Genomic DNA, 24,650 nt, shown 5'->3' with positions numbered 1-24,650 from the left:
TCTAATGTTCTCACCAAGTAGAATGGTCTATTTTCATTGCCCTGGGATACAACACAAAGCAGATCTCTGGCTACAGCTGTATCTAATGCAGACTTGTTTGGTATTCTCGGGTAAAGGAAATCAACTACCCTCCCTGAAGATATAAATACATCTGAAAAGTACAAAAGGAATCAAGAAAGATAAATGTATAGATTTAGTAAAAGTTATAAGATGTTATGTGCTTGCCAAAAATGCAAGTAATCTGAAGATGTGGCACTCACATTTACTGTTATGATCAGTCCGATAAATTAAGGCTAAATCTAACTGTATGGTATGGGGTCATTTACAATGCTAGACATGCATTGGAATAGCACCTGTTTATATGTAGCTGAATCTATTTTACCTGACATACATAAATGGGTACATTCCCCTGTTCTGCAGATTATTTTTTCATATATGCTTTATGTTTGGAAAAATACAGTCAAGTTAAAACAAAAAACAAAAGGTTAACAAATAAAGTAATATGGTGCGTTTAGCAGAGACTCAGAAAGAGAGGGCTTCAAACCCAATGCTAATTGTGGGTATAGCACAAGTAAATTATTAAGGGGATAGGTAGGGAAGTTATGTAAGGTATAGCGGTATAGCTAGGCATCGCTTGGGTGGGGTATTTGGTACCCTGTATATAGTAAACACATGGGTAATGCCTAGGGTAATTATGTTAAAATAATAATTTGGAGAGACCGGTTTTATAATCTGCCATATCACAAAATTTGAGTACTTTTAGAGTAAAATAATGGAAGGCAACCTATTCCGCTTCCTGAATTTATTAGAATTTTCTCTTAAAGTTCTGCTGTATTGACACAAGACACCAGGTCTGCAATTATTGCAAGTGTCATAACTACTCCTTTGTGCTGTAAATGTACAATTTGTAATCATTGAAGCTCATTATAATGTCCAATTCCAAAAATGTAGTCTTGTTATTTTCTGCACATAACAAGATGTACTATTGCAGATGTTACATCACACCATCACCATCAACACCACCCTCATCTATAGCAAACAATGTCAGATGGCATTTTTTCACTTGCAATGTTAAGCTTATTCATAAAGACATTACTGTTACGGTTCTCAGGAGTTTCCTATCAGTCAGTGTTTGTGCTGGCTCTTCACCAAGAACTGCCGCAAGGCGGGATGGATTTTGCTGCCGGAGGTCCGCAGGTCATGGCCCTTAAGTTAGCCCACTGACGGAATAGGTGATCGACAGAAGGTAAGAGCTCTGGCAGAATAAAAAGAATAGACTCTGTAGAGGTAGTGTAGTACTGCACAAAGGAGCAGGATCAGTTGGCTGAAGAAACACAACATATACAGAAGAATCCAAGCCATGTACAGTGGACCTCCGGGTCGGATACACTGAGGATAAACCATTCTCAGGAGAGTCGCTGGGTCAGATACACAGAGGAACAGACCACAGCATAGTCAGTAAGGATAGCCGGGTCAGATACACAGATACACAGGTGAACAAGCAGCAGCGTAGTCAATCAGGATAGCTGGGTCGGATACACAAGTACACAGGCAGCAGCGGATCCAGAAGCAGAAGTTAAACAAGCCAAAGTTCCTACACAGGGAAACAGCACAGGGAACCCAGGGAGAGGTAGACCCAAAGTGGTAACTTGTTGTTCTGACAAGGCTGCAGTGTCCAGGTGAGCTTTATATAGTCTGCAGATAGTATAAGCCGCCCTTCCAGCCATGGTCATGTGACCGCCCAAACCAGGAAGTGCAGAGCTGTGCACAGAGGCAGGGAAATCAGCAGCACAGGAGCAAGCAAGTTTGTGACAATTAGACTTTTTACTACATACATAGCTGATAAAAACATACTTTTTATAAACATTACTGTACTGTCATACAGATTACAACTTTGACCACACCTTTATCCGAAGAATATTATTTTATTACTACACTTTTAAATACCCTGTATGTAAAAGTTTTTAGTGTAAAAAAAATATGCTTATTATACATTATGTAAATGATATCACCATACTTGCTACTGCTTTAGAACTGTTCATGTCATGTGATTTTGTGACAGATAATAGTTAAAGTGACAGACTGGTTCAGTGTTTAAGGCAAATTATGCACAATTATTCATAAGTGCTATTTTTGGCATGCATGGATTCGTCCTAGACCTCTGGCTGGGGAAACAATTTAAAAATAATTAGAATGTTCACGCATTGACAATGATGAATGGATTGAAGGTCCTTTGCACAAAACACGGGTCTTGATAAGAAACAGATATATTATCTTACCTAAATTTTCAATAATCTGAATTCATGTCTGACCGAGTTACTGTGTTTCTGGTGAATTTGCTTTTGAACTTGAAGCCTGTCATATCACGTTTTGAGAAATATGTCACTTCGTCGATGAAAGCACAAAAGCATTTCATGAAGAAATGATCTGCGATACAGGATACCATGGGAGCCGCAGTTGAGGTAAAATGTGAGAACCTCAACATTTTATTTAATATTATTTTGATCTGTAATATTAATGTAAATTTGATATATTTTCAAATATACCTGTTGCCTAAACTCTGTGAATTTCCTTCAATAAGATTTCTTAATTATGTATAGTATATTTTTTGTGATCACAAATTATATAAAATATTTAAAGTTATAAAAAGCTCCCTAAATTTATATATATATATATATATATATATATATATATATATATATATATATAAATGTTATTACTAGCATATTTATATAAAGCAACCTGTATTTTAGGGTTAATGTTCATTTAAGTTAAAGGGGTCGATTTATAGAACCTTCTAAAAAGAAAAAAATTAGATGTTTCCCATAGCAGCCAATCGGATTCTAGCTATCATTTATCTGGTACATTCTAGAAAATATAGTTAGAATCTGATTGGTTGCTCTGTAAACACGTTCATGTTTCCTTTTTAGAAGGTTTGATGAATTTACCCATAAGTATACAAAGCTGCGTTCCTTTGATTATTTTTATCTTGTGTTCTTATTGGGATATTTTGTGGATTTTTAATAAGAAATAGCTACAAAGCCAACAGAATTAAAACTCAATAAATGGACTTTCTCTACATTTGCATGACATTACAAGGTGAATAGAGCAATGGCAAAAAGTGACAATGGTTTTATATAACAACATTCCAGGTTCACATTGAAAAAATGTTTATATAAGAAAATGGATTTTTATCCTTTTGGGGTATATTTTGGAATGCAAATATGTTACCTGAATGTATGCTGTGTAATAAATGGTTATTACTTGCAAACAATGATATACAAAAGTAGAGGGTGGAATGGGCAACTTTATGTGTAACAGCTCAAAAACAGAAACATTTTTTCTAAACAATGAATGATCAATGAGTATATTACATTAACTTCTAAATGCATCAGTGTAACAATGATAAGGGTTAGATAAAGCTACACACAAGGGACAATGTATCCACTCCAATTTAGAAAAGCTTTTAAATAAAACAATTGTAAGGCATTTGGTTTTACTCAGTTATGAGGGCTTAAAAATATAATAATATGTAATGTCCCCGTTTAATGTATATTATAATATTGTTCACTTAATTCTTTTGTCTCTTCTGTTATTCCATGTTACGGAATGTAGAGAAATATATCAAAATGTTTGAAGGGATTCCATCCCTTTAGTAATAAATATTAACCAAATCCTTAGTCTAATGTTTTAAGATTAACACAGAGATGTTGACATGGCATAAAAATGACTCCGTACATGTACAGTATAACTAGGGTCAGTTTCTATGTGTGCTGTGCTGCAAAAACATTAACTGTTTACTTTCCAGTAAAATGACTATAGTGTGTTTAATTGTATTTAGATAGAAAAGGGTCACATTTTCTGGTCCATCTTGAGTTAACTAATGAGTTACCGAATACTAGAGGGAACCAATAAATCATGTAAGAAATGCTTTTAGCAATATCAGATGTCTTCAGTACTAAGCAAAAGCCTTACACCAGTTACCAGCAAAATAGGCTCAATTTCATGGTATTATTCCTGAATTCCACAGAGACTCGGGCATCTGTCAAAAGCTATCATACATTATACAAATGGATTATTTACATTTTTGGGTTGTCAACATAAATTATCTTTGTTTAGATGCCATATCAGCACACAAATTATGACCGACCTATGAATATTTTAAAACTTGAAAGCTTAATAGTGTTTCGGTAGGAAAATTCCTAATATTGTGGCATTGTGTCTATTGTGGGTATTGTTTTAGGATCATTTACATATAAGGTAGAGTTTATAGCAGTTAGCAGTGCCCTGTGGTTAAAGATTCAGTGGAGGATTGTGAGACTGAGACTTCTAGTTTAGCTGCAGAGACCTTATTGTGTGGACAATTAATTGCAAAAAACCCTAAATTTTCTGTGTGTTTGTATGCCGTTCACTAAGGATATAGCCCCTATAAGTAACTATTTAGAGCTCTTGGTAATATATCTGTAAAAGTGTGCACTTTGAAAGTTTCTACAAGATTAATTGCTCCACAATGTTGGCATATTAAATCATTTTTCATTATTTGTTTCAATGAATGCAGTGGTGGAAGTGGAGAAATATACATTGTCTTGTATTACGTGGGCTTCTGGTGTTTGGGTGGCTGTTTGTCTAACAGTTCATTTACAGTGACAGGGGATGCAAATGTGGCATGAAATCAAGTTGTGCACGTGGGCCAAACAATTGGCTTTTCAATAAAGGGGAAGTGTCCTTTCATTAATGTAACAAAAATAAAATGAATTGCATTTTCCTTGTTAAGTTAAAATGAAGTTGGAGACACGAGCCAGGTCTACGTTTACGCTACAAGAGCTTTGCAGAACAGTCAGTCTCAATTGGTGATATCACTTGCTCCACTGAACGGATCTCTGTTTATCTAAGTTGGGTCTGAAACCCCCCCATATGCTGTGCCTACCCATTAGCACATTATGAATCATGCCTACTGCCTGTGTCCCCAGCTATTTCTTGCTGTTACCTGTAGTTCCCTTCTTACCAGGCTTGTTGTGGCAACCCCACATGACCCAATGCTTTTTTCTTCATACAATTGCAATGCTGAGTGCAGACGATACAGGGTTGAGATCCAATCCGCATTGTTACTCTTCTGAACTCATTGACTCCCAGGGCTGACAGTGACCAGTGATGGCAGCAGGCGCAGCGGCACACGGAAGCCATTTTTGCAAGTTAGAAACATGTGGTCAACATTGTGTTATCCCCAGGTCCTTGTGTGTCTCTGCCTCCACACCCAATATTAGTTATTAGGCTGTTTCATGGTCAAGTTTTCAGCAGTGTTATCTGACACCCCAAGTGCAGTCTGATGTTTAACAGTACACAACTAATTCATACTTGCCAATTCTTCCGGGATGTCCGGGAGACTACCGATTTCCGGGTAGGTCTCCCGGACTCCCAGGAGAGCTGACAATTCTCCCGCATCTGCCCACTTCCTAGTTAAGTGGGCAGATTTTAAGACTCCATGATGCAATTCTCCGTGAATCGCATCATTTTGGCTCGCCCCCCTTCGTTACGTCACAGGGGGCAGGGCCAAAATGACGCGATTCGCGGAGCCCCGTCCCCTCACGCCCCCACCTCTACACTGAGACTACTGGAGGCCGATCGTTAAAGGTTGGCAACTATGAACTAATTACAGGATCTGTAGCTTAATGTGTATGTGTAACACAATTCTAAATAAAAAAAAAAGGTCAAAATAAACAGCTCCACTTTGGGAACATAAATAAATATAGACAGTCCATAATGACCTGACCAATTTTATTTTCACCATGTAAATCAAAGCAAAAGCATTACCTTTATGGCTTCATTATAACACTTCTTAAATGTTCAGATTTGTTCATTACAAGATTTATATAAACTCTTATCAACATAATTCTTTTATTTATTTATTTTAAATCATGTTAAATTCTCTTCAGGCAGTCTGTTGAAAGTAAAGTGATCCCTTTCAAACGTGCACGCTGCCTCGCTATGCTTAATTAACTCCTCAAGACTAGGGGAATAATTCCCTGACATAATAATTAGCTCTCTCACTTTATCACTCAAAGCTAACCTTTGCATTAGTAACTCAACTTAAATTACTAATAATTGTACTGCTCCTTGAGGCCTATTTATTTAAAGGGAACTTCAAGTCTTTCTTACCAGGAAGCTTCATAGCAAATTATGAAATTTTGCAAGCTAACAGCACCTACAACATGAAAGCAAAAGAAAAGAAAACATACAAATTGATAAAAGCAAAATAATTCTGCTGTGCCAGCAAACATGATTCGGTTACAATTGCGCTCTATAAAATATTTAAAGCTTTTTGTGTTCGGAAATAGGGACAAGTTGCAAGCCGAAAAACAGATCAATTATTTTGTTCAAACTCGTATTTTTTTAGATGTATTTGACTAGGGCCTGAGCACCTTATTCAGTAACGGAACTATCACCACTACTGGTACAGGCGCTACAGACGGCTTGGTGACACATTGATTAGCAATGTGGTCGGACACTCGGTTCTGACCAAGGCATATGTGTGCAAAGTTTGTATATGCTCCATGTGCTTGTATGGGTTTCCTCTGCTCCAGTTTCCTCCCACAGTCTAAAAATATACTGGTAGGTTAATTGGCTGTCATTTTCATTAAAATAATGGCATTTCTCCAAAAATTCTGAAAAAAAATGAACCCTAGTGTGTGCGTGATTGTGTGGTAGGGGATTTAGACTGTAAGCTCTTATGGGGCAGGGACTGATGTGAATGATTTACTATTCTCTCTTGCCACATTTTAGTGTGTGTATGAGTCTCAACATACTTTTAGTACAACAAAAACTATGTACAGCATGTCAAATCATGATTATAAAGCAGATTCCTTGAAAGCCTGCGATCAAATTCTTTTCTTATTTTACATTTTATTCCTTAGGATAGTGTTGCATTGAATCACTGATGTTTTAAAATTCCTCCAGAATATTAATGTACTAGGTAAATATGACTCAAATCTCAATATTATTAGTGCGGCGAGGAAAGTTAATACCGTACTGCATTATGCAGTATCCTTTAGTGTATATAGTATGTAATGATGTAATGTGATATACACCTTCCCAGAGGTCACAGAGGCGTCTGTCCATTCTGTATGATGTAAACGTCTTTGACTCGAAAAGTTGTATCAAAGTTTAAACAACTGGCCAGTCTTTAAAATGATTTATGCATGTTGCATAGTTATTAGGGTTGAGAAAGACACAGGTCTGTTAAGTTCAATGTTCCAGGAGTTCTAATTCGGTTGATCCAGAGGAAGAGATCACAAAACCACAGTGTGACTGTTTCCAATTTAGCCTCACGGGGAGGAAAAAATTCTTCCTGTCCCCAAACATGGCATTTGGATAAATTATCTAGATCAATCACCCCATATTAATTATTGTTACAGATAACTTTTCTTGTAAGACAGGCATCCAATCCATTCTTAAGTACTATTAGTGAATTTGCCCTCATCACGTCTTGTGGTAAGAATTTCCATAGCTTATCAACCCTTACAGTAAAGAATCCTTTCCTATAGTGATGCCTTTCTCCCATTTGCAATTGATTACCCTTTGTCTGGTGTATAGTGCTTAAACCTCTTTCCTCTGGTCTTAATTTTGTGTCTTATAGCATTTTGTGGACTTATAGCATTTATGTGTCTTGCATGGTCTGCATTTTGAAGTTGCTATTTCTGTATTTTTCTTGGTAATTTTTTTTTTGTGTAGGCTACTATGTTATATTTCTCCACTGTACGGCATTATTAATAATAATAATGATAATAATAATAATAATGGTGTCAAATCAAATTTTCCTCTTTATAATTCAACCCTTCTATTTCCTTTTTAGTGAGGTTGACATCTTTGAATCCTCTTAAATTATCTTATATTCTTCTTACAGTGAGGTGCCCAAAATTGTAACTCAAATTCAAGATATGGTTTAACTAGCTTTTGCTGTGCTAATACAGCTAGATCTCTTGCATGTATCTGTATTTTGGAATACCATGATTTTATGTGTTTTATGTATTTTTGCAGCCTTCTATTGGTACCACATCTAATTTCTGTTAGTGTTGTGATATTGACCTGGTCCAGGGAGTCCATAAATATCAGGGAAAGTGGTCCATCAATTACTAAACTTAAGTTCCTTAGCACACATGGGTGAATGCAGCATAGGTCCGGAGCTTTCTGACCTTAATCTTATGTTTCAGTTCCTCTTTTGTTAGACAATTAACATGTTAATCATGTGCATGGGCTATTGCTACACAACCTATTTCCCAGATAATGTTATTTCTACCTTTGTGAAAAGAGAAAAAACGAAAAGAGCAACTTTTTCTTTATCTTCTAAGTTATTTTTCCTACTTTATCATTTAGTGGCCCAATAATATCAGTTTGTATTTATATTATTGAAAAAACTCTCTATTAAATATGGTACATTGTACCAAACTGATTTTTTTAATTCTCAATAGTTGACAATATTATGGTAAATAGTCCATAAAGAACACAAATTACATTTGTAGGTTTAAGGTAACATTTTAGAGGACATAATGGAAAATCAGTTGAGGCTTCCCTGGCAAATGTCCCACTTTTACACTGAAATAACTACTTTTGTTTTTTACTTCTATTTTTCGGTCCCCATAGTATATATACATGTTTCTGTCTGTTTCTTAAAATGAAAATATTTATATCCGCCCTCTAATATTGTGAATATTTGAGAAGGCTATTTTGGAGCAAGTGGAAGGTCTGAATGACATATGGTGGAATTTTGGAGCAAGTGAGGTGCATGTGGGGAAATTTTGGGATGAGCAACAGGGGAGGACTGGCAAATTTTAGCCCGGGGGGAAAGACATTTTAAAGGAAAAAAAATGCAGGTGGCCTAGTGATCCAGCCCAAGGTAACCCACTGTGGACCGGTCCAAAGGGGAGATGCCTCCCTGCCCCCTAGCCCAACCTGCCCCTTATGTGCAATGTGGGTGTGTAGAGGTTGTTTTTGGACTGTTTTTTCATTTTTGAAATTAAAGGTAATGTGAAGGTTGAGGAATAATAGGTTCGGTATACTCTGATTCAAACACTTATAGGGGTATATTTATTAAACTGCAGGTTTGAGAAAGTGGTGATGTTGCCTATAGCAACCAGTCAGATTCTAGCTGTCATTTTGTAGAATGTACTAAACAAATGATAACTAGAATCTGATTGGTTGCTAGAGGCAACATCTCCACTTTTTCAAACCCACAGTTTAGTTAATACATCCCATGGTCCTCTTCTGGCATTGTCCTGAGTAAGATGTGTTCGCTATGTGAACTTTTAGTTGTGTCCCTTATACACATGCAAGCTGACACAAATAAAATGGGATTTCACTAATATAGGTACAAAAGTTAAATACAAGCATAGTGTGTGTGTGTGTGTGTGTGTGTGTGTGTGTGTGTCTAGAGATGGAGTTGAGATAGATAGATAGATAGATAGATATATAGATAGATAGACCTACATGATGTTTTTTTAAATGAAATAAATGCAGTGACACATTTTATTTTATGTGAGTCATCATCACCATTTATTTATATAGCGTTGTACAGAGAACTCATTCACATCAGTCCCTGCCCCATTGGAGCTTACAGTCTAAATTCCCTAATAAACACACAGACAGACAGAGAGAGAGAGAGAGACTAGGGTCAATTTTTGATAGCATCCAATTAACCTACCATGTGTGATATTTATAGATATACTTATAAGGGGGAGTCTAACTTGGCATCTAAAATGCTTTAAAATGTGAATTTTGTGCACTTGCCAATGTTCATTCCCAGTATCCAACCACTTGTGCATATTACAGTCACACAGGGTTGTTTGTGTTACCCATGCTTGTAAACATGCTCTTAGTTGGGCATGTAGAGCAGCTGAAGACATAAACAAATATAGTTTGGAACTAAACCCTCTGCGCAGATAACAGCATATGAAATGAGAACCACCTATACAAAATAATAAACATGTATTTAGACAATAAACATAATACATGTATTTAAAATAATAAACATATATATGTAATAATAACAATTACAATTAAACAAATCAAGAAACCAAACTGTTGCTTGATAGTGTGAAAGGGTCCCAATCATAACTTATGTAAAAAATATCATATAATTTCTTACAGTAGGTTCATTGAACTGATTTGATTTGATGTTACACAATTGTTTATATTACTGTAAAGAGTGTTTAGCTGTATTTGGTTTCAAAACCTATGTAATCTCATTTCTTGTAATCCTTCTAACTGTATCAACATGCCAGGGAGGATAATTGGAGCACTGTTTTTCAAGTCCACGGAGGTTTCTTCGTCTGTGACATCCCACCTACAAATGAACCTTGATTTGTTTAAAGTAATATCTTATTTACAGACCTGCCATTGTTGTATAAACATTCCACAGACTCTTTTTAAGTGTACGGGCAACGGTTACTTCATCATTCAAAAGCATTGTCATCACGCACATTTGAGCATGTCAGCACTATGTTTAAATGACTCTTAGGGAAGTGCCCCAGAGCCTTTATTCAAGATGGTCCTAATTTCGGTGTGTAGTACATGAATAACATCAATGCACAGTACATTCATTGAAGAACATAACAATATTTGGATATCGTTATAATGGGACTTTAAGTTACAAGGTGAAACAGCTTCGTTATTTGTTTACCAACTACATACACAGTTGAGTACAAAACAAGGATGTATTGTTAATGTAATATGCAAATGTTTACATGTTTGACAAGTGGGTAGTACTCATATTATATGACCACACACTAAGAAGACCTATATTTACACTGGAGAATCCTGGTGCGTGACCTAACAAAGTTTAACCTAACTACAACGTAATACATAAACAAAGAGAATTACATTTGTCTGCATTACATCATATCGGGAATGAAGAAAAATATTATGATTTGATTCAACATTTTTAAGGGTCTGCTGATGTTTTTGATTAATACAAATGTGGATTTAATCCTTTAAAATACACACAGCACCTTATTTTGGGGGGATTTGTATAATTTTTGGTTTCCATTGCACCAGTCCACCTCTGTGCTTCTATTCAGTGGAGTAGAGTTTGTTATGTGTGTGCTTAAGACAAGTCATTTCCTCATTGATTATGTTATGTAATAAAGCCTGGGAATATATTATGGGGCACAAATATAGACCTTAGATCATTGTTTTTGTATGTTTATATATTAAAGGCATTGTCTGCTTTTGGACAATACCCCTTAATATCGGTGGTAGTCATATTAATGACTACCACTATACCGACATAGGTTAAACCTACAAAAAAATAGCAATCTAAGGAATGCCTACAAAAAGGAAAATAATGACTTACAATAAAAATGACAGTGGATATCCTCGGTATCCTTACGCTACATACCGATTCCTGTCAATGGCGGCACTTTCAAATTACATCACTCTTCATAGCCACAGAAATATCTCTGTATTTAAAGCAGCAATGCAAGGACCCCACGACTTTAATATCTCATTTACACTTTGGGGTTAGGCAACGCCGCTTTAAATACAAACATATCACTGTCGCTGTGAACACTGACGTGAACTGAAACTCCCGGCATTGACACCAATCGGTATGTAGCGTAAGGATGCCGAGGATGTCCACCGTCCTTTTTAAGTCCTTATTTTCTTTTTGTAGGCATTCTTTAAATCGCTATTTTTTTATAGGTTTAACCTACGTCAGTATTACCAACATCGTTAAATGGTACCCAACCCCTTAATATATCCTGCCCCCTGCACTCTGCTCGTGACTTAAATCTGTCGGTTCTCTTCAATGGAGGTTTAAGTTTCAGATTTAAAGGAATCTATGTTCCCTTTAATATCTTTTTACAAGGACGGTGTTTCAGTCCATTCCTGAAACATAGAACCATAGAATTGATGGCAGATAAGAACTAATTGGCCCATTTAGTCTGCCCAATTTTAACCTACGGTAACCTCAAACCCTATTTGATCCTTTGTACCCTTATGTCTATCCCAAGCATGTTTCAATTGCTCTACTGTATTATCCTCTACCACCTGTGATGGAGGCTATTCTACTAATCCAATATCCTTTCTGTGAAGCAATTTTCCTCAGATTTCCTCTGAACCTACTTCCCTCCAGTGTCAGTGCATGTCCTCATGGTCTAATACTTCTCTTCCTTTGAAGAACTTTTCTTCCCCGTCCCTTGTTAAAACTCTTGATATGTTTCTATCATGTCCCCCCTTTCCCTTCTCTGCTCCAAACTATACATATTAAGATGTTTTAGTCTTTCTGGATATGTTTTGTGCTGTAGACCATGCATCATTTTAGTTGCCCTTCTTTGTACAGTCTCTAATCTATCCTTCTGAATATATATCTATGTAATAAAATATAGGGTGGAGTTGCATAGCTAGTTGTGTGAGAAGAACCACACTAAGGGCTAGATTTACTAAACTGCGGGTTTGAAGAAGTGGAGATGTTGCCTATGGCAACCAATCAGATTCTAGATGTCATTTTGTAGAATGCACTAAATAAATGACAGCTAGAATCTGATTGGTTGCTATAGGCAACATCCCCACGTTTTCAAACCCGCAGTTTAGTAAATCTAGCCCTAAGACTTATTTCATCATGAACAATTTAAATTTTTACTACATACAGAAATCACAGAAGAGATGTCTCCTGTACCCGGGGACACCTGAAATGTTTATTCTGCACTGCACATTATTGTATAACTACACAACTTTGACAGCTTATTCTGATGTAACACTTAATATATTAACTGACTATTATGTCTTTTTTTATTTGTAACTGCAGCTAACATGCTTTGTTATTTTGCAGACTTTTTTTTATCTGTTTTTTATACTTTGTTATGAGATTGATGGCCACATTTTTTTCCCTTGTAAATGCAATGTTTTTCTACAAAACGGAGCATTCAATTACTACTTGTCTACCTGCTCTAGTATCTCAACCTCCAGATTTTTCAAAGCAAAACATTTCACATAGAAACACAAGACATGAAGTTACACAATGTAAAGTTTTGTACCCACCTCCCTGTGGCCTGTAAGACTCATTGTTTTCAGTGTTATTCCCCCCATTGTTTAGACAATCAGTGAACCGTCTTTGAATATTTTAGCTGTCACTAAACAGTTGCCTAGCGCTGTGTGGGTGGCGCACTGCTGTGTTAAATGATGTTAATGTTGTTTGTGAGAGAGGTTTATAAATAGTGAAATTGCTTTTTTCCGTTTAAATCGGTTTGTGTGCCTTTCCAGAAGAAGTGGAGGTACAGCAAATTACTGCAGGTTAGGCGGAAGAAAGTTTGTGTCTTTTTTATTTCTTTTGCACTGTTTGAACTGTTTTTGAACTACATCTTCCAGCATGCTTTGCTGTTACACCCCCAGCTGTAATTCGACATAAGTTGCAGCCTAAAAATTGATCTAAGCCAGTCATCCTTATCAAAAGATACCCTTAAATGGAAAACAAACTTAGAAAGTAGCATAAAAAGGCCAATAACTCCTTTTTTATTTGAAAAGATATTAGACATTGAACTTGTAGACATTAAAATTAAAAAAAAAAAGTTGAGACTTTAATAAAATGATTCACTGCTATCATTCTGAGCAAGAGAAGATCTTTTCGGGGTTATTAAATATAGTTATTGCTGTACTTGTTATTGTACAAAGTACAAGAGTGAGTGAACATTGCAATGCCTGCTGCTTTTTTTATCTATATTAAATGTATGCAGGTGCATAAAATAGGGATATTAATGCGTTATCCTGCTGATAGATCTGTATATTATACACGATGATACTGGTTTCTGGTTTATTGCTCTTTTCTTTATTAACTCATTCATGCATTCATATATTTATCAGCTTTTAAGTTCATAGTCAGATCCTTTGATTTTTGGAACTCACTTCTCCATTTGTATATGCCGCAGTGGTCCAGTTTTCCACTGGACAGTCCTGATTTTTGGATATAAAAAGGGTGGGTCGTCTGGATTCGATGTGTGATAAAGTCCATTTGAAGTGTTTCTGGGAACATCAGAGACGGGGTTTAATTTGTCCTGATTTTCCATCTGTGAATTCTGCCACCTATGCTCTCTTGTGAGTTACGTGGCAGAGAAATTTCTGGCACAGGAGCGCGTTTTAAGTCCGGCCCACAGACCAGGACAAATTAAATTAATGGGGTGGTACTTAGAGGGATAATCGGGGCCTATACAAAGGATGTCTGTTTCACTTTACTGCTGGATTGACCAAGGCATGTTCTCAAGGAACATGATGCCTTGAAATAGTTCAGGTACCACTGATGCCAGACATTAGTGGAAGAGTAGTTTTTAAGGCTTTACCTCAGTTGGAATTATCCTCGGTAGTCTAAGATAAGGATTAAATCTACCTATTTGTAGGGTTAGCAGCATACCTCCCAGCATGGTAAGAAGCATAATCGGGACAAAATACACCCCCCATCCTCCTTCGTGATCAACCTTATTCAGAAAGGACCGTGTTTGGGTGGGTTTACTGAGAGTACTCTTGTTTGACCCCAAAGTCTAAAAACATACTGACAGCTGGGGATAATAGGGATAATAGGGGCCTATTCAAAGACAATCGGTTTGCCACTAAATATCATGATTATTAAAATGTTTAATAGTTTCTGGCAAAAATAGACCATAGTGACGTATTTGTGTGTGTGTGTGTGTGTGTGTGTGTGTATGTATTTAGACTGTAAGCTTCAATGGGGCAAGGACTGATGTGAATGATTCAATATTCCCTGGAAAGCGCTGTGACATATGGTGGTGCTGTACAAAATAAACAAAAATAAATAAAAGCAGGGATCAGTATTTACTGCAATAGGAAGGACATTACTATGAGTACAGTTTATACTGCCACCATTAGATCTAGAAGGGACAGCCCCAAGCTCTGAGCTGCCCCTTCATTCCTTATTTAGTCTGCCTGAAGGTTTTCTCCTATATGAGTTTGCTGTATCAGTTGGTGTTTTATTAATGTAGATGAAGACATACTTGGGAGCAATGTTCCATGTTAGATCATGACATCATAGAGAGCACCTATAGGGATTCACACATTTGTACCAGTTTGATGATATTATCCCTTGAATCTGAGGCCTGTGCCGGGTTTGAGGAAGTGACTGACAGGATAATTAAGTTTCCTTAATTTTAAGTAATAGGTGTCAGGGTCTCTTTTTAGTGAGCTTACCTTGGACGTCTGCGCTTGATGGGAGTGTCTTAGGGGTTGGTGCTGCCGTTACGGAATCTTCGAGTGTTCCAATTCCCGAACTTTTTGTTTGTCTCGTTGTCTGTGCCGTGGCGCAACCTGGGGTGGAGAAAGAGAGGGGGGGAGGGGTATGGAGAGAACACAGATACAGAATAGGTACCAACAATATACGTAGATGCTAATGGGTAAGCGGTGGATTATAGCTCGATTTGCTGATGTGGGTCTATAGCTCTTTTGCCCTGTTTAAAGCTCTAATGTGGTGTATATTGTGGTGGTGGTAGTGGTACCTTCTGTATATGGGATGTGTCTATAGCTCTGGTGATGGTGGTGGGCAGTGGTGTCTTTAGCTCTTAGCTGTTTTCAGTGTTTATAGCTCTAATAGGAGGGCAGTGGTGGTGGGGGGCTGCCTCCAGTGATGATGTTCTGTGGAAACTGTGGGTGCTGCTTTTAAATAGGACTGTTTATAGCTCTTGTATGTTGTATATAGCTATCTGTGTAGGAGGTGCTTGTGGCTATGTGTTCTTATGGCAGTAATTTGTGTGTGTATATATATATATATATATATATATATGTATGTATGTATGTGGATGTGAGGGTGGTAAGTGGGTGTTCCTTTTGCTATAGATAGCTCTTATAAGAGCAGTTGGGTATAATGGTTGTCAGCCATCCTGGCTGATCTGTGGGTAGACGCTGTAGTTGGAGTTACTTGTAGCGAGTACTGAGCTGTCTGTGTAGCTGTGGCCAAGCGGGTTCTCCTGATGTCTCCCAGTGCCTCAGGAGAACCGCTCGGCCACAGCTACACAGACAGCTCGGTACTCGCTACAAGTAACTCCAACTACAGCGTCTACCCACAGATCAGCCAGGACGGCTGACAACCATTATACCCAACTGCTCTTATAAGAGCTATCTATAGCAAAAGGAACACCCACTTACCACCCTCACATCCACATACATACATACATACATACATACATACATACATACATATATATATATATATATATATATATATATATATATATATATATATATATATACACACACACAAATTACTGCCATAAGAACACATAGCCACAAGCACCTCCTACACAGATAGCTATATACAACATACAAGAGCTATAATACAGCCCCATTTAACAGCAGCACCCACAGTTTCCACAGAACACCACTGGAGGCAGTCCCCCACCACCACTGCACTCCTATTAGAGCTATAAACACTGAAAACAGAAGAGCTAAAGACACCACTGCCCACCACCATCACCAGAGCTATAGACACATCCCATATACAGAAGGTACCACTACCACCACAATATACACCACATTAGAGCTTTAAACAGGGCAAAAGAGCTATAGACCCACATCAGCAAATCGAGCTATAATCCACCGCTTACCTATTAGCATCTACGTATATTGTTGGTACCTATTCTGTATCTGTGTTCTCGCCATACCCCTCCCCCCTCTCTTTCTCCTTAATTTAAGTGTCTGTTCTCATGCTCGTTCCTCTTTTCTAACTATACTCTCTACATGTATAGAATAGTCTGTATAATCTATTTTATTATATTAGCTCCTTCATAGCACTGGGCCCTAGCTCAACAGGACACAGATTTAGTCTCTCATGGATCGGTGGATGGGTGCCGTTTCCTATCGGACTAGAACTGGAGCTGTCCTTGACAGTAGTTCAGTTCCAGTAATGAGCCCAATGGGAGATTGATTTGACTGGTGGAAAATTAGTGCTTTCATTTTGGGGTTACTGTGGAAACCGGGTGATGTCATTGTAACGTCACCTGGGGCGTCCTCTATATTCTAGATTGGGTCATTCCTTGCATGCCAGCAGTAACAGACTCTTGTAACAGTGATTGACAGCTAGGGTTAGACCACTGTTAGAATGCTGGGTGCAGGAGAGACCAGGAAGGGGGTCATACTGCTCCATAGTGTAAAAAAAAAAGGAAAAATAATTGAAAAAAAATGTGTCCCCAACCACTTAGCACCATGAATCTATCACCCTTCTGAGTGACACTGATGTATTTTGTGTGGGTGTTGCCCAACCCATACAAATGAAGTTAATGATACAAATTTTGGCCACCCTCCTCCTGCCCTGTTCCTACTTCAACCATAAAGACTCATGCACACAGGGTCAGTATTGGCATATTTTACGTACAGTACCAGAGTGTGCATAATGTAATTGTATTTAGTATCCATGTAAACCGCAATGGAATTAGTAAAATAAGTACAATATTTACATAACTATCCTACGGAAAAAAAAACTTTCGACACACCAAAACAATATAAAATTCACTGTGGTTGACTATGATATACAAAAGTTATTAGCAGTAAAACCAGCACGTCTTATAAAAGTGAAATTTATTCCGATCATTAAGGTGTGAAATATCCCCAGTCTTGAAGGGGTTAAAACAGTCACACAATAACAAAACAATATTAAGCACTGCACAAAAGTCCCATATTTGGAATGTATGTGTTTATGATTGCATTAAAGGCAATTCTCTTAGATAATTAGAGGGGGAATGTTGTGAAAAAACACTTTCAAACTTCCTCTCCTAGTTTGCATTTTCTTGCATACTAAGTATACTTCACATTATTCTTCCCCTTCGCAGGAGCTGTGTAAGGTGTTAATTTATGGCTATCAAAGGCATGTGGCAGCATAATCTCATCACTAGCAAAGCTGTCGGCTTTTGAGTATTTGTAATTACAATTTCAAACACTTAATGCAAAGGATCAAATCAATGTCATACTGTAGCTCTAAGTGTACATGAAAAGAAGCGTCTTGTCTTCTTACAAGATTTATCTAAATAGATTTTCGGACCACTTGATAATACGTTCATTGGGTAGAACTGATAGTGTTAAATACAATTAAAAGAAACAAGATAAAAAAAATATATCAGATTATATATGCACAATATTTTCAGCAAAGTGCCAAGCTTGGAATAGTTTAGATTAACAGATTGAGTTATTCATGTAGCATAATTATTAAATGTGTACAATTTTAATTTTTATTAACATAAACATAATGTGTATAGAGTGCCTGTTCATTTTTAAAAGCTTTTCAATTAAATGTGGGGAGACTCCATTGAAGACCACCTGGCATGTATTCCTGGCATTATAAATTTACATATCTGATAAGAATTTTGACAGAAATGGGCTTTATTATCTGAAGATAACAATCCTGAATCCATTTATTCTGGTACGTCTTCATGATATCACAGTTGCAAAGTCGAAAATAGCAAATAAAATGGAGACGCGGAAGGACAACATGGCTGACTACGGTTTTTATGGTGGGGGGCTAACAAATGGTAAAATATGTTTGATGTTATGTAAATGAAGGTAAAAGAGACATAGAATTATAATGAAGATCATGCTACTGATTTAGAGATATTAAAGTAAAATATGGGATGACTAGATAAGGAGAAGACTCTTGATAAAAGAATACTTTGGTATGAGTGGAGAAATAAGAATTGCATAAAAAAATATCTCAATATATAAAAGGTTCATTATATGATGCGATCTCATATCTAGGTGTGTTTGGTTTATTGACTGTGATGCATTTCCTCATGAAACACTTTCAAAATGAGTCACGGGACAGAAATATGAGGTCATGTTTATTGAGCAATTACTAATGTCAGACAGATCAGACTTGCATATAAAACACATATAAGACTCACACATATATATATATATATATATATATATATATATATATATATATATATATATATATATATATATATATATATATGGATGTATATATATGTATATTCTATTGGCTGTGTTACTGTCAATAGTAATGCGGCCTGCACACTATTACCGTTACTACAGTAATAGTGCACAATTACCTTTAGTGCGGTTATTTCAACGCCGGCTTTTTTGCTTGCGTTTAGCGTGGCTGAATTGAATTCCCCCATACTATAATTTGGTGGTGTCACTAGGAATGCAGCCTATCATTTCACTAGAAATTAGTGACGTCACTGAGAATGCAGCCTATCATTTCACTAGGAATTAGTGACGTCACTGAGAATGCAGCCTATCATTTCACTAGGAATTAGTGACGTCACTGAGAATGCAGCCTATCATTTCACTAGGAATTAGTGACGTCACTGAGAATGCAGCCTATCATTTCACTAGGAATTAGTGACGTCACTGAGAATGCAGCCTATCATTTCACTAGGAATTAGTGACGTCACTGAGAATGCAGCCTATCATTTCACTAGGAATTAGTGACGTCACTGAGAATGCAGCTTATCATTTCACTAGGAATTAGTGACGTCACTGAGAATGCAGCCTATCATTTCACTTTCAGGCAGTGAGTTCTCCCTCAGTGATGTCTGTGATTCCCAGTCAGTTAATGCATATTCATGAATTGGTTTATCCAACAAAGCAAATTTTACCCAATTTGCAGCGACAAAAGTTTATTACAAAACTGAATCTTGTGATTTTTACATTTTGTTTAGTTCAGCGCCTATTTTTCCTTTGTAATCCATCCAACAAAACGACTGCCTCCACCATAAGTGGGTGACGTGACAGGTACCCTTCAAACAACACATTTTGATGAAAAGTACAATTTTATTTTGCAGTCACTAGCACAGTGGTTTAGCAGGTTTTGCACATTCACTATTTGTACAATATCATCACCAGTTTGCTCTCTATTGGAATGGAAATCAAATACTGTATAATGTTGATAGAGGTGCCAAAGTGAACATTTGTAAGAATCCACAAATAATATGCTCAGTTCCAAACATTATATTATGAAAATTAATATGGCTCCTAATGAATGTGGAGTGGGAATTATTCCAATGCTGTAATAATTCAGTGGTGGTTTAATATACTGTAAATGGCAATCAATAAGTCTAAGTTTCATGTTTCCAAAATTGGGGGTACCCACAGCAGTTTCTGTAATAATTAATTGCCACAATCACGTTTATAATACGCCTGTTGTGCTATTGTACAGTTACTTGGAGTTATGATGAATTAACCAGACACAATTAACTTAAACTGAAAGTGAGAATTATCTGGTGAAAAGTTATTCACACTCTTCTATGTATCTTGTGGATTTTGGCCGCTGCCTTTAGCTATGAAAACTCAAGTGTTATGTCAGTTTATTACACACTTCATATGGTTTAATTATCAGTGCAGGGTGTTTGGCAATTTTTTTTTTTCATCCGTCATTTTTATGGAAATTTTTCAAGGCATTTAAGGGGGTACAGAACGCAAAAACGGACATAAGGCATTTATTAATTAATGGTGCCCTCTTAACAAGACTGGGGATTTTCTGTTTTCTGAATCTTTTACACAAATTCTCATTGCTTATAGGATTATCTATTTGATTATAAAATATGTAAAACTGCATAAATTACATAACACTTTAAATTTCTATAGCAAATGGTTGCACGAGTCCTGTGTAACAATCATTGTATCTCCAGTGCTGTGGTAGTCTCAGAATGCAATGAGGAATATTGGTCGGTCACATATCCAATGCAATATGCAATTAACAAACTGCCGGTGGTGGAAGTGGGCAGTTATATGGTGGTATGCCGGTAGTATACCGCCACTTCTTCTGCTGCCCTCATTGTAAAACTATCACATTCAATTAATTTACAATTTCCATACCGCCAATTTTAAATGCCCATACCTCCATTTCTAAATTTCCACATCAACCACTGCTGAAATTACTATCCATTTTATAGTTATATATATTTCCAATATAGTTATAAGGTTTGGAACATCTGAAAAAAGACTCCTCATAGGTAGTCTACTGGCACAAGCTTTGCAACTAGAATGAGAAGTGACATTCAATATTTATGTGTGTGCATGTGTGTATATATATGTGTGTATATATATATATATATATATATATATATATATATATATACACACATACATACGAGGGGGTACCCAAAAGAAACCAGAATCAATTTATAAAAAATAGTGTATTTATTTGTACATTTTAAAACTTCTGTCACCTGCAAAGTACTCTCCCCTTGAATCAATGCATTTGTCCAAACGTGTTTTTTCCATTGCTCAAAACATTTTTTAAACTCATCATCGTTTATGCCTTTTAGTACTTTTGCCTTTTTTGTTTCACCTCTTCAATATCAGCAAAACGTTTTCCTTTATGGTCTCTTTTCATCCGAAGAAATAAAAAAAAAGTTGCATGGGGCAAGATCGGGTGAATACAGTGGGTGAGACAAAGGTATCATGTTGTTTTTGGCTAAAAATTGCTTAACACACATCGCTGTGTGGGCAGGTGCGTTATCATGATGGAAGAACCAGTCACCTGTTTGTCACAAATCAGGACTTTTTTCCTCAAATCGTGACGCAACCTTTTCAAAACTTACAAATAAAACCTTTGGATGACTGTTTGACCCTGGGGTACAAATTCTGAGTGCACAATTTTCATCACATTTTCCTCTGTTCAGGCCGTACAAGGACATCCGGATCGAGCTTGATTGTCAATTGACATTTCAGCTTGTTTGAAACTAGAGAACCATTCGTAAACTTATGTTTTTCTCATGACAGCATCCTTGTATGCTGCTTGTAGCATAACAACCATTTCTGCTGCTTTTTTTCCAAAAAGAAAACAAAATTTCACAGCAGCACGTTGTTTCGTGTGAATCAGCCATCACAAATATAGGCGAAAGATTGAATAAGTCATTGACAATAAAAGGACTGGAGTCAAACGCTACCTTCCTCCCGCAATCTCAGCAGGCATACTGGCTCAGAATGGTTCTGCAAACATTTAACTAGCGGCGAAAGCCCATACTACAAGTTTCCCGCCTTCTAGAACAATAATTTTTTATCTTTTTGTTATGTCTGAATTTGCAACAATTGAAGTCCCCTTTTGAGGATGCCCATTTAAGAAATAGACGAACGTGTCCCTTTATATTTATTAGCTGTGAATATTAAACAGCTGGCAAGATACCACGTTATACAAATGAGATGTTTAGAATTTGGATATCTGCCATACTGAACAGAGCCAGCTGTTTGTTTTTTTTCCAGCATTGTTCAGCTCAGAGTTCGTAGGTTTCAAATACTTTCCAGCACTGTAAATATAACACAATAGGCTGAAACTTGAACTTTTATCATCATTTTCATACTTCAAACATTTTTTTTTTTACATCCACCGAAAGAAAAAGAGTGTTCCTTTACACGTATTTATTTATGTAGTAACAGTTAATAAAGCCTTGGGGGTAAATTATAAAGCAAGAAAGTAGAGTCAGGCTGGTGCAATGCATTTTTTATGTGACCCTGGGCCTATTTTAGGGCTTCATGCTTGTACAGTGCATATGAAAAGTTTACACACCCTCAATGCACATCACCATACTGCAGGTGTTTGTGATGTGACACCTAAAATCAGAATAAATCATGTCAGAGCTTTTAAACCTTTAATGTGACCTTGCAACCAACAAAATTCAAGTGAAAACCAAATAGACAATTTATAGGAAGAACAAGTGAAAATAAAAAAACCTACAATACTGAATACCTACAAGACTGAACAACAAAAGAAGTTGAAATGAATGGAAAAGTAATGGATAAATTGCTAAAACTCTTTTTGCTAAATAATTCTGCTATCAGAAAACAAGTATTGGTCAGTACTCCGTTACTGACAATGGTGAATTACATAGTAATTTGATCATGTGATCAATTACTGTCAATGGTGAATTATTTAGTAATTTGATCATGTGATCGTGTGAAGCTATTCCTAGTAGTAGGTAGAAATTACATTTGAGTCTTAAACAATGTATGAACTCCTAAATTCTGCTCCTATTGTAAATACATTGTGTGGTATCATTATAAACTAGAAAAAGAAAAATAATACACGTCATTGTGATAAAAATATGCATTTTTTTTAAAATCATTTTGTGCCTTATATATTTGTAAATTTCATTGCTAACCACCACCCCCCCAACCCACCCCTTAAAATGTTATTTTACAATGTTTCTCAAGCTGGAAACACCATACATATCATATCAACATTACTCTATGAGCTCATTGGGGCTTGGTGCCTCTGTCTCAGAAGCCATATTGTACTCTTTTGACAAGGTCAGACTAAATGATTAATCATGGTAACCAAAAAGAATTTTTGGTCTCAGTGGGACTTTGTATCCTGATAGTGTAGAAGAGAACACATTCCTTTGGTGTAAAATATAGCTGAAAAAATATGTTTTGCCTTTTATAACACGGTTCACATTTTTACCAGTTGGTTATTGTAAATTATTATAATTATAATTTATTTGAAACTTATACACGATAGGAGCTTTTTCACCCATCTAGATTGTATGCTAGATGGATGACAGGGCGTTATAATACCCCGATCGGCTAGAGGTTAGTTTGAGCCCCGTCCACTTGAAACTAGCTAACACATGGACTTCTAGACCATAAAAATGGACCATTTATACTGCCATAAAGTGATCGTAAAGGTATATAAAGTCAAACTCCCATTTTACATTCTCTGGTTTTACAGGCTGGTAAATACACATTGCAAAATTCCTAGTGTTTATACTGTTATTTTAATAGAAGATTTTGTAGTTTTTAGATGTCTCCCTCATATTATACTTTCCTTGTATTTAAATTTGTCTTTCTTGGTCCATTGGAAACATAACATGGGGACATAATTGTAATTTTTAAAATTAGCGTTTCTGAGACAAACTACTAGTCTACTATATAAATAATGTATAATATTTTGCTTCAGAACATTTCCAATTAGTTATTGCTAATGCACTGTGGTATGTCTACTGAAGTCATGCTTTTATTTAGTTATATAATGTATACATGTATTTCCATTTGAATAGTCTGTTTTCTTTTTTTTTTTCTGAATAATGGTACATCATTGACCTCTTTGTTTTTATCACCCACATATATTCTAATGAAAATGTTGTATATAACATGTACACATCTTAACAAGGGGGTGTTGTCACTTAAGCTCCAGCATTTTGGTTACTCAATCCTTCCAATGTTTTTTTTTTGGTATAAAATAAGATTTCCATTAGTTTTGTTTGACTTGATAGGAGTTGTATGTTTTCTACAATCGTTTAAGTGCCAATCTCTGCAATCTGTATATTCATTGTCACAAGGGATTTTTTTTAATTCAATGTTTAGGGGCGTATTCAATTGTTAGCGTTAACGCTAACAAACGAGCGCTCGAAAAATCTTAGCGTTAATACGGTAATTACTCGCGGAATTTCAGCTCGCTGCTCCCTGAGTTGCGAGCTGAAATTCCGCGCGTAAACTACCGTATTAACGCTTTTCGCTCGCAATATTACCATATAAACGGTAATATTTTTCGAGCGCTCGTTTTTCAGCATTAACACTCACAATTGAATACGCCCCTTAGAATAGGTCTGTCCACTTTTACCTCTGCTTGTTCAATAAAATAGTTGTAAATGATCTGGTGGAATCGTGTATATATAGTAACATAGTTGATGAGGTTGAAAAAAGAC

The 24,650-nt window shown here is 36.4% G+C and overlaps 1 protein-coding gene across 2 annotated transcripts in view; it reads left to right on the top strand.

The window, feature by feature from the left end:
* The window catches only part of EPHA3 (EPH receptor A3), a 293,753-nt gene that overhangs the window by 72,604 nt on the left and 196,499 nt on the right, over positions 1-24,650 (top strand). The window lies entirely within an intron of this gene.

The sequence above is a fragment of the Mixophyes fleayi genome, chromosome 2 (assembly GCF_038048845.1).
Source record: "Mixophyes fleayi isolate aMixFle1 chromosome 2, aMixFle1.hap1, whole genome shotgun sequence".
NCBI lineage: Eukaryota > Metazoa > Chordata > Amphibia > Anura > Limnodynastidae > Mixophyes > Mixophyes fleayi.
This window is presented reverse-complemented; position numbering and strand designations above follow the sequence as displayed.